Source organism: Macaca fascicularis, chromosome Y (assembly GCF_037993035.2).
Source record: "Macaca fascicularis isolate 582-1 chromosome Y, T2T-MFA8v1.1".
NCBI lineage: Eukaryota > Metazoa > Chordata > Mammalia > Primates > Cercopithecidae > Macaca > Macaca fascicularis.
In genome coordinates this window covers 364,985-377,543 of record NC_132903.1, presented here as the reverse complement: position 1 = coordinate 377,543, position 12,559 = coordinate 364,985, and positions in this window count along the sequence as shown.

Sequence of the window (12,559 nt, the reverse complement as noted above, 5' to 3'; positions counted from 1 at the left end):
CCCCTTGATGACCTTCAATCCGTCTCTTGTCCCTGTGGATTCGCCTGTTCCAGATATTTAAAATCAAAGGAATCCTGGACTGTGTCCTTTAGTGTCTGAGTTCTCTCCCTTATGTCCTCAACGTCATGCTCAGTGTGGACTGTGTCAGAGCCTCTTTCCTTTTCATGGCTGTGTAATATTCCACTAGGTCGTAGCCCATGCCAGAGCCTCTTTCCGTTTCATGGCTGTGTAATATTCCACTAGGTCGTAGCCCATGCCAGAGCCTCTTTCCTTTTCAGGGCTGTGTAATATTCCACTAGGTTGTAGCCTGTGTGGGAACCTCCTTCCTTTTCATGGCTGTGTAATATTCCACTAGGTTGTAGCCCATGCCAGAGCCTCTTTCCGTTTCATGGCTGTGTAATATTCCACTAGGTCATAGCCCATGCCAGAGCCTCTTTCCTTTTCATGGCTGTGTAATATTCCACTAGGTCGTAGCCTGTGTGGGAGCCTCTTTCCTTTTCATGGCTGTGTAATATTCCACTAGGTCGTAGCCCATGCCAGAGCCTCTTTCCTTTTCATGGCTGTGTAATATTCCACTAGGTCGTAGCCTGTGTGGGAGCCTCTTTCCTTTAAATGGCTGTGTAATATTCCACTAGGTCGTAGCCCATGCCAGAGCCTCTTTCCTTTTCATGGCTGTGTAATATTCCACTAGGTTGTAGCCCATGCCAGAGCCTCTTTCCTTTTCATGGCTGTGTAATATTCCACTAGGTCATAGCCCGTGTGGGAGCCTCTTTCCTTTTCATGGCTGTGTAATATTCCACTAGGTTGTAGCCCATGCCAGAGCCTCTTTCCTTTTCATGGCTGTGTAATATTCCACTAGGTCGTAGCCCATGCCAGAGCCTCTTTCCTTTTCATGGCTGTGTAATATTCCACTAGGTCATAGCCCATGCCAGAGCCTCTTTCCTTTTCATGGTTGTGTAATATTCCACTAGGTTGTAGCCTGTGTGGGAGCCTCTTTCCTTTTCATGGCTGTGTAATAGTCCACTACATTGTAGTTCAGGCCAGAACCTCTTTCCATTTCATGGCTGTGTAATATTCCACTAGGTTGTAGCCTGTGTGGGAACCTCTTTCCTTTTTGTGGCTGTGTAATATTCCACTAGGTCGTAGCCCATGCCAGAGCCTCTTTCCGTTTCATGGTTGTGTAATATTCCACTAGGTTGTAACCTGTGTAATAGTCCACTACATTGTAGTCCAGGCCAGAACCTCTTTCCGTTTCATGGCTGTGTAATATTCCACTAGGTTGTAGCCTGTGTGGGAGCCTCTTTCCTTTTCATGGCTGTGTAATACTCCACTAGGTCATAGCCCATGCCAGAGCCTCTTTCCTTTTCATGGCTGTGTAATAGTCCACTACATTGTAGTTCAGGCCAGAACCTCTTTCCATTTCATGGCTGTGTAATATTCCACTAGGTTGTAGCCTGTGTGGGAACCTCTTTCCTTTTTGTGGCTGTGTAATATTTCACTAGGTCGTAGCCCATGCCAGAGCCTCTTTCCTTTTCATGGTTGTGTAATATTCCACTAGGTTGTAACCTGTCTAATAGTCCACTACATTGTAGTCCAGGCCAGAACCTCTTTCTGTTTCATGGTTGTGTAATATTCCACTAGGTTGTAACCTGTCTAATAGTCCACTACATTGTAGTCCAGGCCAGAACCTCTTTCCGTTTCATGGCTGTGTAATATTCCACTAGGTCATAGCCCATGCCAGAGCCTCTTTCCTTTTCATGGCTGTGTAATATTCCACTAGGTTGTACCCTGTGTGGGAGCCTCTTTCCTTTTTGTGGTTGTGTAATATTCCACTAGGTCGTAGCCCATGCCAGAGCCTCTTTCCTTTACAGGGCTGTGTAATATTCCACTAGGTTGTAGCCTGTGTAATAGTCCACTGCATTGTAGTCCAGGCCAGAGCCTCTTTCGTTTTTGTGGCTGTGTAATATTCCACTAGGTCATAGGCCATGCCAGAGCCTCTTTCCTTTTCATGGTTGTGTAATATTCCACTAGGTTGTCACCTGTGTAATAGTCCACTACATTGTAGTCCAGGCCAGAACCTCTTTCCGTTTCATGGCTGTGTAATATTCCACTAGGTCGTAGCCCATGCCAGAGCCTCTTTCCTTTTCAGGGCTGTGTAGTATTCCACTAGGTTGTAGCCTGTGTAATAGTCCACTGCATTGTAGTCCAGGCCAGAACCTCTTTCCTTTTCATGGGTATGTAATATTCCACTAGGTAATAGCCCATGCCAGAGCCTCATTCCTTTTCATGGCTGTGTAGTATTCCACTACATGGCAGCCCATGCCAGAATCTTTCCTTTTCATGGCTGTGTAATATTCCACTAGGTTGTAGCCCATGCTGGAGCCTCTTTCCATTTCATGGCTGTGTAATATTCCACTAAGTCATAGCCCATGACGGAGCCTCTTTCCTTTTCATGGCTGTGTAATATTCCACTAGGTTGTAACCTGTGTAATAGTCCACTACATTGTAGTCCAGGCCAGAACCTCTTTCTGTTTCATGGTTGTGTAATATTCCACTAGGTTGTAACCTGTGTAATAGTCCACTACATTGTAGTCCAGGCCAGAACCTCTTTCCATTTCATGGCTGTGTAATATTCCACTAGGTCATAGCCCATGCCAGAGCCTCTTTCCTTTTCATGGCTGTGTAATATTCCACTAGGTTGTACCCTGTGTGGGAGCCTCTTTCCTTTTTGTGGTTGTGTAATATTCCACTAGGTCGTAGCCCATGCCAGAGCCTCTTTCCTTTACAGGGCTGTGTAATATTCCACTAGGTTGTAGCCTGTGTAATAGTCCACTGCATTGTAGTCCAGGCCAGAGCCTCTTTCGTTTTTGTGGCTGTGTAATATTCCACTAGGTCATAGGCCATGCCAGAGCCTCTTTCCTTTTCATGGTTGTGTAATATTCCACTAGGTTGTCACCTGTGTAATAGTCCACTACATTGTAGTCCAGGCCAGAACCTCTTTCCGTTTCATGGCTGTGTAATATTCCACTAGGTCGTAGCCCATGCCAGAGCCTCTTTCCTTTTCAGGGCTGTGTAGTATTCCACTAGGTTGTAGCCTGTGTAATAGTCCACTGCATTGTAGTCCAGGCCAGAACCTCTTTCCTTTTCATGGGTATGTAATATTCCACTAGGTAATAGCCCATGCCAGAGCCTCATTCCTTTTCATGGCTGTGTAGTATTCCACTACATGGCAGCCCATGCCAGAATCTTTCCTTTTCATGGCTGTGTAATATTCCACTAGGTTGTAGCCCATGCTGGAGCCTCTTTCCATTTCATGGCTGTGTAATATTCCACTAAGTCATAGCCCATGACGGAGCCTCTTTCCTTTTCATGGCTGTGTAATATTCCACTAGGTTGTAACCTGTGTAATAGTCCACTACATTGTAGTCCAGGCCAGAACCTCTTTCTGTTTCATGGCTGTGTAATATTCCACTAGGTTGTAACCTGTGTAATAGTCCACTACATTGTAGTCCAGGCCAGAACCTCTTTCTGTTTCATGGCTGTGTAATATTCCACTAGGTTGTAACCTGTGTAATAGTCCACTACATTGTAGTCCAGGCCAGAACCTCTTTCCGTTTCATGGCTGTGTAATATTCCACTAGGTCATAGCCCATGCCAGAGCCTCTTTCCTTTTCAGGGCTGTGTAGTATTCCACTAGGTTGTAGCCTGTGTAATAGTCCACTGCATTGTAGTCCAAGCCAGAACCTCTTTCCTTTTCATGGGTATGTAATATTCCACTAGGTAATAGCCCATGCAAGAGCCTCTTTCCTTTTCGTGGCTCTGTAATATTCCACTAGGTTGTAGCCTGTGCTAGAACCTCTTTCCTTTTCATGGCTGTGTAATATTCCACTACATTCCTTGCCTCATTCCTTTTCATGCCAGAGCCTCATTCCTTTTCATGGCTGTGTAGTATTCCACGAGGTTGTAGCCCAATCCAGAGCCTCTTTCCTTTTCACAGGTGTGTAGTATTCCACTAGATTGTAGCCCATTCTGGAGCCTCTTTCCTTTTGGTGGTTGTGTAATATTCCACTAGGTCATAGCCCATGCCAGAGCCTCTTTCCTTTTCATGGCTATGTAGCATTCCACTAGGTTGTAGCCTGTGTGGGAGCCTCTTTCCTTTTTGTGGCTGTGTAATATTCCACTAGGTCATAGCCCGTGCCAGAGCCTCTTTCCTTTTCATAGCTGTGTGGTATTCCACTAGGTTGTAGCCTGTGTGGGAGCTTCTTTCCTTTTTGTGGTTGTGTGATATTCCACTAGGTCGTAGCCCATGCCAGAGCCTCATTCCTTTTCATGGCTGTGTAGTATTCCACTACATTGTAGCCCATGTCGGAGTCAGCTGCGGTGACTCATGCCTGTCATCTCAGCACTTTGGGAGGCTGAGGCGGGCAGATCACGAGGTCAGGAGTTTCAGACCAGCCTGGCCAACATGGTGAAACCCCATCTCTACTAAAAATACAAAAATTAGCCGGGCGTGGTGGCGTGTGCCTTTCATCCCAGCTACTCAGGAGGCTGAGGCAGGAGAATCGCTTGAACCCAGGAGGCAGCTGTTGCAGTGAGCCGAGATTGTGCCATTACCCTCCACCCTGGGTGACAGAGTGAGACTCCATCTCAAAACTAAATAAATAAACCAAAATAACAAATAAAAATAAAATGCATCTTTCACACCAAAAGGAACCACGGCTTCTTGAAGAGATAGAAAAGAGGCCAGGCGCAGTGGCTCACACCTATAATCCCAGCACTTTGGGAGGCCAAGGTGGTAGGATCACTTAAGTACAGGAGTTCAAGACCAACCTGGGCAGCATAGCAAGACCCCATCTCTACAAAAAGTTTAAAAATTACCTGGGCGCGCTGGTGCATATGCGTGTCATCCCAGCTACTTGGGAGGCTGAGGTGGGAGGATCGCTTGAACCCGGGACGTTGAGGCTGCAGTGAGCTATGATCTTGCCACTGCACTCCAGCCTGGGTAACAGAGCAAGACTCTATCTCTTAGAGAAAAAATAAAAAACGTTTTGAAGTTACAGGAAGCATTTTAGCTCAAGATCACTGAGCCGTTTAACAACTCAGTGTGACCTGTGAAATGTGAAGAGTGTATGAGATGATGTGAGGGCATCATTATTAATCTTCTGATGTGTGAAAATCATATTTATTATGAAAAAAGACTTATTTTCAGAAGGTGGGTGCCACTATACGGTGGGTAAAAAGTTGTATATGTAACGTATTGACAAACTTGTTTTTGGCCGGGCACGGTGGCTCCCGCCTGTCATTCCAGCACTTTGGGCGGCCGAAGCAGGCGGATCACTTCAGGTTGGGAGTTCGAGACCAGCCTGGCCAACACGGTGAAACCCCGCCTCTACTAAAAATACAAAAATTAGCCGGGCGTGGTGATGGGCGCCTGTAATCCCAGCTACTCGGGAGGCTGAGGCAGGAGAATCATTTGAACCCAGGAGGCGGAGGTTGCAGTGAGCCGAGATCATGCCACTGCACTCCAGCCTGGGCAATACAGCAAGACTCCATCAAAAAAAAAAGAAGAAGAAGAAAAGAGGAAAGAAGAAAGAAAGAAAGAAAGAAAGAAAGAAAGAAAGAAAGAAAGAAAGAAAGAAGGAAGGAAGGAAGGAAGGAAGGAAGGAAGGAAGGAAGGAAGGAAGGAAGGAAGGAAGGAAGGAGAGGGAGGGAGGGAGGAAGGAAGGAGAGGGAGGGAGGGAGGGAGGGAGGGAGGGAGGCAGGGAGGGAAAAGAAATCTGTTTTTTAAAAAATACTTGCTTAATATATGTCTCTTATTCATGTGTATATATAGGTATATTTAATATCATTTCAATGGGTAAATAAATTACTTGTTTATATATTTAGCTCATTTATTTATATGGGCATATCGGTGAATACACACACAACGTGTATATATATATACACATATATATATACATATATATACATATATATATATAAAAATGGCACAATGCTGGCCGGGCGCGGTGGCTCACACCTGTAATCCCAGCACATTGGGAGGCTGAGGTGGGCGGATCACCTGAGGTCAGGAGTTCGAGACCAGCCTGGCCAACATGGTGAAACCCCGTCTCTACTAAAAATACAAAAATTAGCCAGGAGTGGTGCCAGGTGCCTGTAATCCCAGCTACTCAGGAGGCTGAGGCAGGAGAATCACTTGAACCTGGGAGGCGGAGGTTGCAGTGAGCCGGGATCGTGCCACTGAACTCCAGTCTGGGCGACAAAGCAAGACTCTGCCTCAAAAAAAAAAAGAGAAAAAAAAAAAAGGCTCAATGTTAGCCAGGCACAGTGGCTCATGTCTGTAATCCCAGCACGTTAGGAGGCTGAGGCAGGAGGATCCCTTGAGCCCAGGAGCTCGAGACCAGCCTGGGCAACGAGGTGAAAACCTGTCTTAACATGAAAATCAAAAACAGAATAAACTGGCACAATGCTAATTACTGAAGCCAGGTGGTGGGTTTACGGGAGTTCTTGTTAGCGTTCTTTTGGCTTTTATATATGGCTGGGTGGTTTTTAAAAACAATACCAATTTCAGCCGGGCGTGGTGGCTCACGCCTGTAATCCCAGCACTTTGGGAGGCCAAGGTGGGTGGATCACCGGAGGTCAGGAGTTCGAGACCAGCCTGGCCAATGTGGTGAAACCCCGTCTCTACTAAAAATACTAAATAATGAAAATACTAAAAAATAAAAATACTAAATAATAAAAATTAGCCTGGCATGGTGGCAGGCATCTGTTATCCCAGCTACTCGGGAGGCTGAGGCAGGAGAATCGCTTGAACCCGGGAGGCGGAGGTTTCAGTGAGCCGAGATCGCACCACTGCACTCCAGCCTGGGCAACAAGAGTGAAACTCTGTCTGAAATAATAACAACAATAATAATAATTATTATTTAAAAGTAAAAGTCTCGGGAGGCTGAAGCAGGAGAATCGCTTGAACCCGGGAGGCAGAGGTTGCAGTGAGCCGAGATTGTGCCGTCGCACTCCAGCCTGGGTGACAAGAATGAAACTCCGTCTCAAAAAAATTACAATAGTAATTTAAAGTTAAAAGAATCACCGATAATTCTGATAGTCAGACAAGTTAGAGACAAACATTGACATGAAAAGCATGTCAGGGATGGAGACATTCCTGCTAGTCCGAGGCCCTGCAGGCAGCTCAGTGGGCGTTTGTGCAAAAATCCTGGGGGAGGATAGTGGAGTAGGGGGGACCAGAGGGGGTCTCACCCTCATCAGCCCTATCCTGGTGTCTCGTCCAACAACGTTCCCTGGTACACAACCCCCATCTTCCCCACTGCCATCTATGTCATGAGTATGTTCTAAATTTAATTTAATTTTCATTTTTGCCCTCAGAGGAACTGAGTGCAGCTGGTCCCATTGAGCTTCTTGGTCCTCAAGCCCTGAGGACTGTTATTAAATATCCCCTCAGCTGGTGCTCAGGGATTTCCAGGCCGCGGCCGCATGCAAATCACATCCCAATTGGTATGCAAACAGCCTGGGTGCACCCCTCGCTGTGTTACACACCTGGGCAGAGGCCTGGGGGCAGAAACCCGGTCTCCAGGGCTCCCTGCGGAGCTCTCCAGCCCAACTCAAGGCCGCCTTTTCACCGTGGGAAGGAAAGGGCCCCTGATTCCAGCTCTAAATGCCAGTGGAAAAGGAATCCAACATTACGAGAGGCTGCGGAATAAAAATGCCTCTTAAAGAAATGAAAAAAGTGGCCACGAGACGATGGTCATCGTGAGGGCTTTGAATTGTCCTGCCCCTCGCAGTGACGGCCCTTGTCACTTTGCTGCTACGAGCTCCATGGGAGAGCCTTAGCCAGGTCCTGAGAGACAGGTACACTCACACCCGGGAGAGGCTCACGCTGGCAAAACCCAATGCGGGGGGAGCAAAAGTAAACAGCCAGGCAGCTTCAAAAAGGAGGGAATACAGTTAAACGGGAGAATGCCACTAAGAGGCAAAGGACTGCTGAAAGTTATCTCGGTATACACGCACACACACACACTATACACACATGCACACACACACACACTATACACACATGCACACACACATATATACACACATGCACACACACACACTATACACACATGCACACACACACACTATACACACATGCACACACACATACACACACACATGCACACACACACTATACACACATGCACACACATATATACACACGCACACACATACTATACACACATGCACACACATATATACATGCACGGATATGCATACGTAACATATACAGGCAGCAACACATTTACATACACACGTTCTAAACACATACACACATATATGCATATACACTCAGATATACACACATACACAAATACACACATATTATAAACACATACACATGTATACATACACAGATATGCATAAAGAACATATACATGCATACACACATATACATACACACGTTATAGACACATACACACGTATACACACATATACACACATTATAAACGCATACACATATATATGCATACACTCAAATATACACACATACACATATACACCCATATCATAAACACATACACACATGTATACATACACAGGTACGCGTAAAGAACATATACATACATACACACATATACCTACACGCGTTATAGACACATACACACGTATACACACATAAACACATATACACACATTATAAACACATACATATATATGCATACACTCAAATATACACACATACACATATACACACATTTTATAAACACATACACACTTATATATACACATGCACGCACATATATACATACACACAGATATGCATACATAACATATATATGCATATACACATACACATACACACGTTATAAACACACACATATACACGCATACATACATATACACACATTATAAACATACGCATATATACACATGCAGACACATATATACATACACAGATATGCATATACACACGCACGTTATAGACACATACACACATGTACACACATACACATCATAAACACATACACACATATACGTACAGATATGCATGCATACATAATATATGCAGGAACACATGTACATACACATCTTATAAATGCACATATACACATATACACACCTACACACATATATACACAAACACACAAATATACACACATACACGTATTATAAACACACACATATACACATGCTCAAATACACACATACACAAACATATACACACATACAAACACATACACACATATACACAAACACTGAAATATACACACATACACTTATATACACACATGCACACATATTAACACACACGGACACATTCACACATATACACACACGTATTATAAACATATACACACACATATAAAAATACACACAAATATACACACACATACACATACGTGTCATAAGCACATACACACATATATACACACATACACAAAAATACATAAAAACATATACACAAACACCTGTTTTATAAACACACACACACATGCACATACACAAATGTGTACATAGACCCATACACATACACACATTATAAACACATATGCACCTATATACACATAGACACAAATATACACTCATACACATATACACACATATTATAAACACATACACATATTCACATACAAAGAAATGCACACATACACTTACACACATTATAAATACATACACACATATGCACAGAAATATACACACAGATATACATACATATGCATGCATACACACAAATCCATCCACACATATACATGTGTAAACCATCAGTCTGTGCATACACACATTATATATACACATATTATACACATATACACACAAATATACACACACAACACATATACATACACACATTATATATACAGTCATACACACGTATACCATCTATACATATATACATATGCACATGTTCTATATGCACACAAACACAGGACAGACACATAAACACACATGCACATGCACCTATATACCCACATACACATGTATATGTACACAGATACACACATATGATGTGTATAAATGAACACACACATATACACGCATATACATACATACACACAGAAATACACACATGCACACAGATACACATACATACACACACATATATACACAGCACATATACATACACACATTCTATACACACAGTCATATACATATAGGCATATGTATACACATATATGCACGCACATGTTACATACACACACAAACACACACACAGTATGTACACAAAAACACAGACACACACATATATACACACACAGACATCTGTATATACACAGATACATACATATGCATACATATAAATAAATACACACAGATACACATATACACATTCACATTTAAAACATGCACATATATTCACATAGAGAAATACACACATGCATACAACCATATACACATACATACACACAGGTACACACATACACACACACATCAATATACACATATGCATACAGACATACACACACACGCAAATACGTCCGTGTCCACACATATGCACCTGCATACGGCTATACGCATCCGTGCAAACTCATACCTATATACATGTACATACGTGCACCTGCAGACACATATGGACACACACCTGCACACACACATGCACATTCGCACACACATGTCAGGCCTCTGAGTCCAAGCGACGCCATCGTATCCCCTGTGACCTGCAGGTGGACATCCAGGTGGTCCGAAGTCACTGAAGAATCACAAAAGAAGTGACAACGGCCTGTTCCCGCCTTAACCGATGACATTATTACCTTGTGAGATCCCTTCTCCGGGCTCATCCTGGCTCGAAAGCTCTGCCACTGAGCACGTTGTGACCCCCGCCCCTGCCCTCCAGAGAACAGCCCCCTTTGACTGGAATTTTCCTTTACCCACCAAAACCCTATAAAACGGCCCCACCCCATCTCCCGTCACTGACTCTCTTTTCAGACTCAGCCCGCCCGCACCCAGGTGATTACAAAGCTGTATTGCAGACACGCAGCCTGTTTGGTGGTCTCTTCACACAGACAGGCGTGACAATACGCACGCGGGATGGCTTCTCTACCCATTACACTTTCGTTAAACACCTGGCGCTTAAAACTATTTACAAACAATCATTGTGAGCTCCTGAGGACACTGGTTCGGCTTGATGAAGAGAGAAGCCTTGCAAAGTTTGCAAGACACGTCCAGCTGTGAACAGCAACATCTCCATCCAGGTTGGGCGCGGTGGCTCACGACTGAAATCCCAGCACGTTGGGAGGCCGAGGCAGGAGGATCGCCTGAGCTCAGGACTTTGAGACCAGAGTGGGCCACGTGGTGAAACCGTGTCTCTACAAAAACGAAGAAAAAAAAAAAATTAGCCGGGCACGGTGGTGCTCACCTATAGTCCCAGCTACTCGGGAGGCTGAGGCGGGAGGATCGCTGGAGTCCAGGCGGTGGAGGCTGCAGTGAGCTGCGGTTGTACCACTGCACTCCAGTCTGGGCGACAGAGTGAGACCCTGTCTCTAAAACAAAAAAGAGACAGAGAGAGAGAAGGAAGGAAGGAAGGAAGGGAGGAAGGAAGGGAGGAAGGGAGGGAGGGAGGGAGGGAGGGAGGGAGGGAGGGAGGGAGGGAGGGAGGGAGAAAGAAAGAAGAAAGAAAGCGAGAGAGAAAGAAAGAAAGAAAGAATGAACGAACGAACAGGGAGGGAGGGAGGGAGGAAGGAAAGAAGAAAGGAAGGAAGGAAGGAGAGAAGGAAGGAAGGAAGGAAGGAAGGAAGGAAGGAAAGAAAGAAAGAAAGAAAGAAAGAAAGAAAGAAAGAAAGAAAGAAAGAAAGAAAGAAAGAAAGAAAGAGAGAAAGAAAGAGAGAAAGAAAGAACGAACAAACGAACGAACAGGGAGGGAGGGAGGAAGAAAGGAAGGAAGGAAAGGAAGAGAAGGACGGAGGGAGGGAAGGAAGGAAGGAAATAGAGAAGGAAGGAAAGAAAGAAAGAAAGAAAGAAAGAAAGAAAGAGAAAGAAAGAAAGAAAGAAAGAAAGAAAGAAAGAAAGAAAGAAAGAAAGAAAGAAAGAAAGAAAGAAAGAAAGAAAGAAAGGAAAGGAAAGGAGAGAGAAAGAAAGAAAGAAAGAACGAACGGGGAGGGAGGGAGGAAGGAAAGAAAGAGAGAGAGAGAAGGAACAGGAAGGAAAGAAGGAAGGAAGGAAGAAGGAAGGAAGGAAGGAAGGAAGGGAGGAAGGGAGGGAGGGAGGGAGGGAGGAAGGAAGAAAGGAAGGAATTAATTCTCCATGCAGCCTTCAGAATACCCCGGAGAACGGTTTCTCCAGCAGCCGCTGTACTAGCCTCGCTCCCGTGAAACTCTGGAATGTGTCTGCCCCACTCCCCACGGTCACGTTTCCTTTCCCGTCACTGCCCTTCCTCCAGCTGTCTGTGGCTGCCCCGGGGGCAAGGTCAGGCTGAGGAGACACCCGTTATCCATCCGGACACGTCGCAGAGTGTGGTCAGCGCCAGAGGGACGACGGCCCATGGTTCGAGGGGACGGTCTCCGGGGATGTGGTCTCCGTGTTCTGCACGGACGTGAGACAAAAGTCAGGATTAGTAACAGGTACCCAGGGC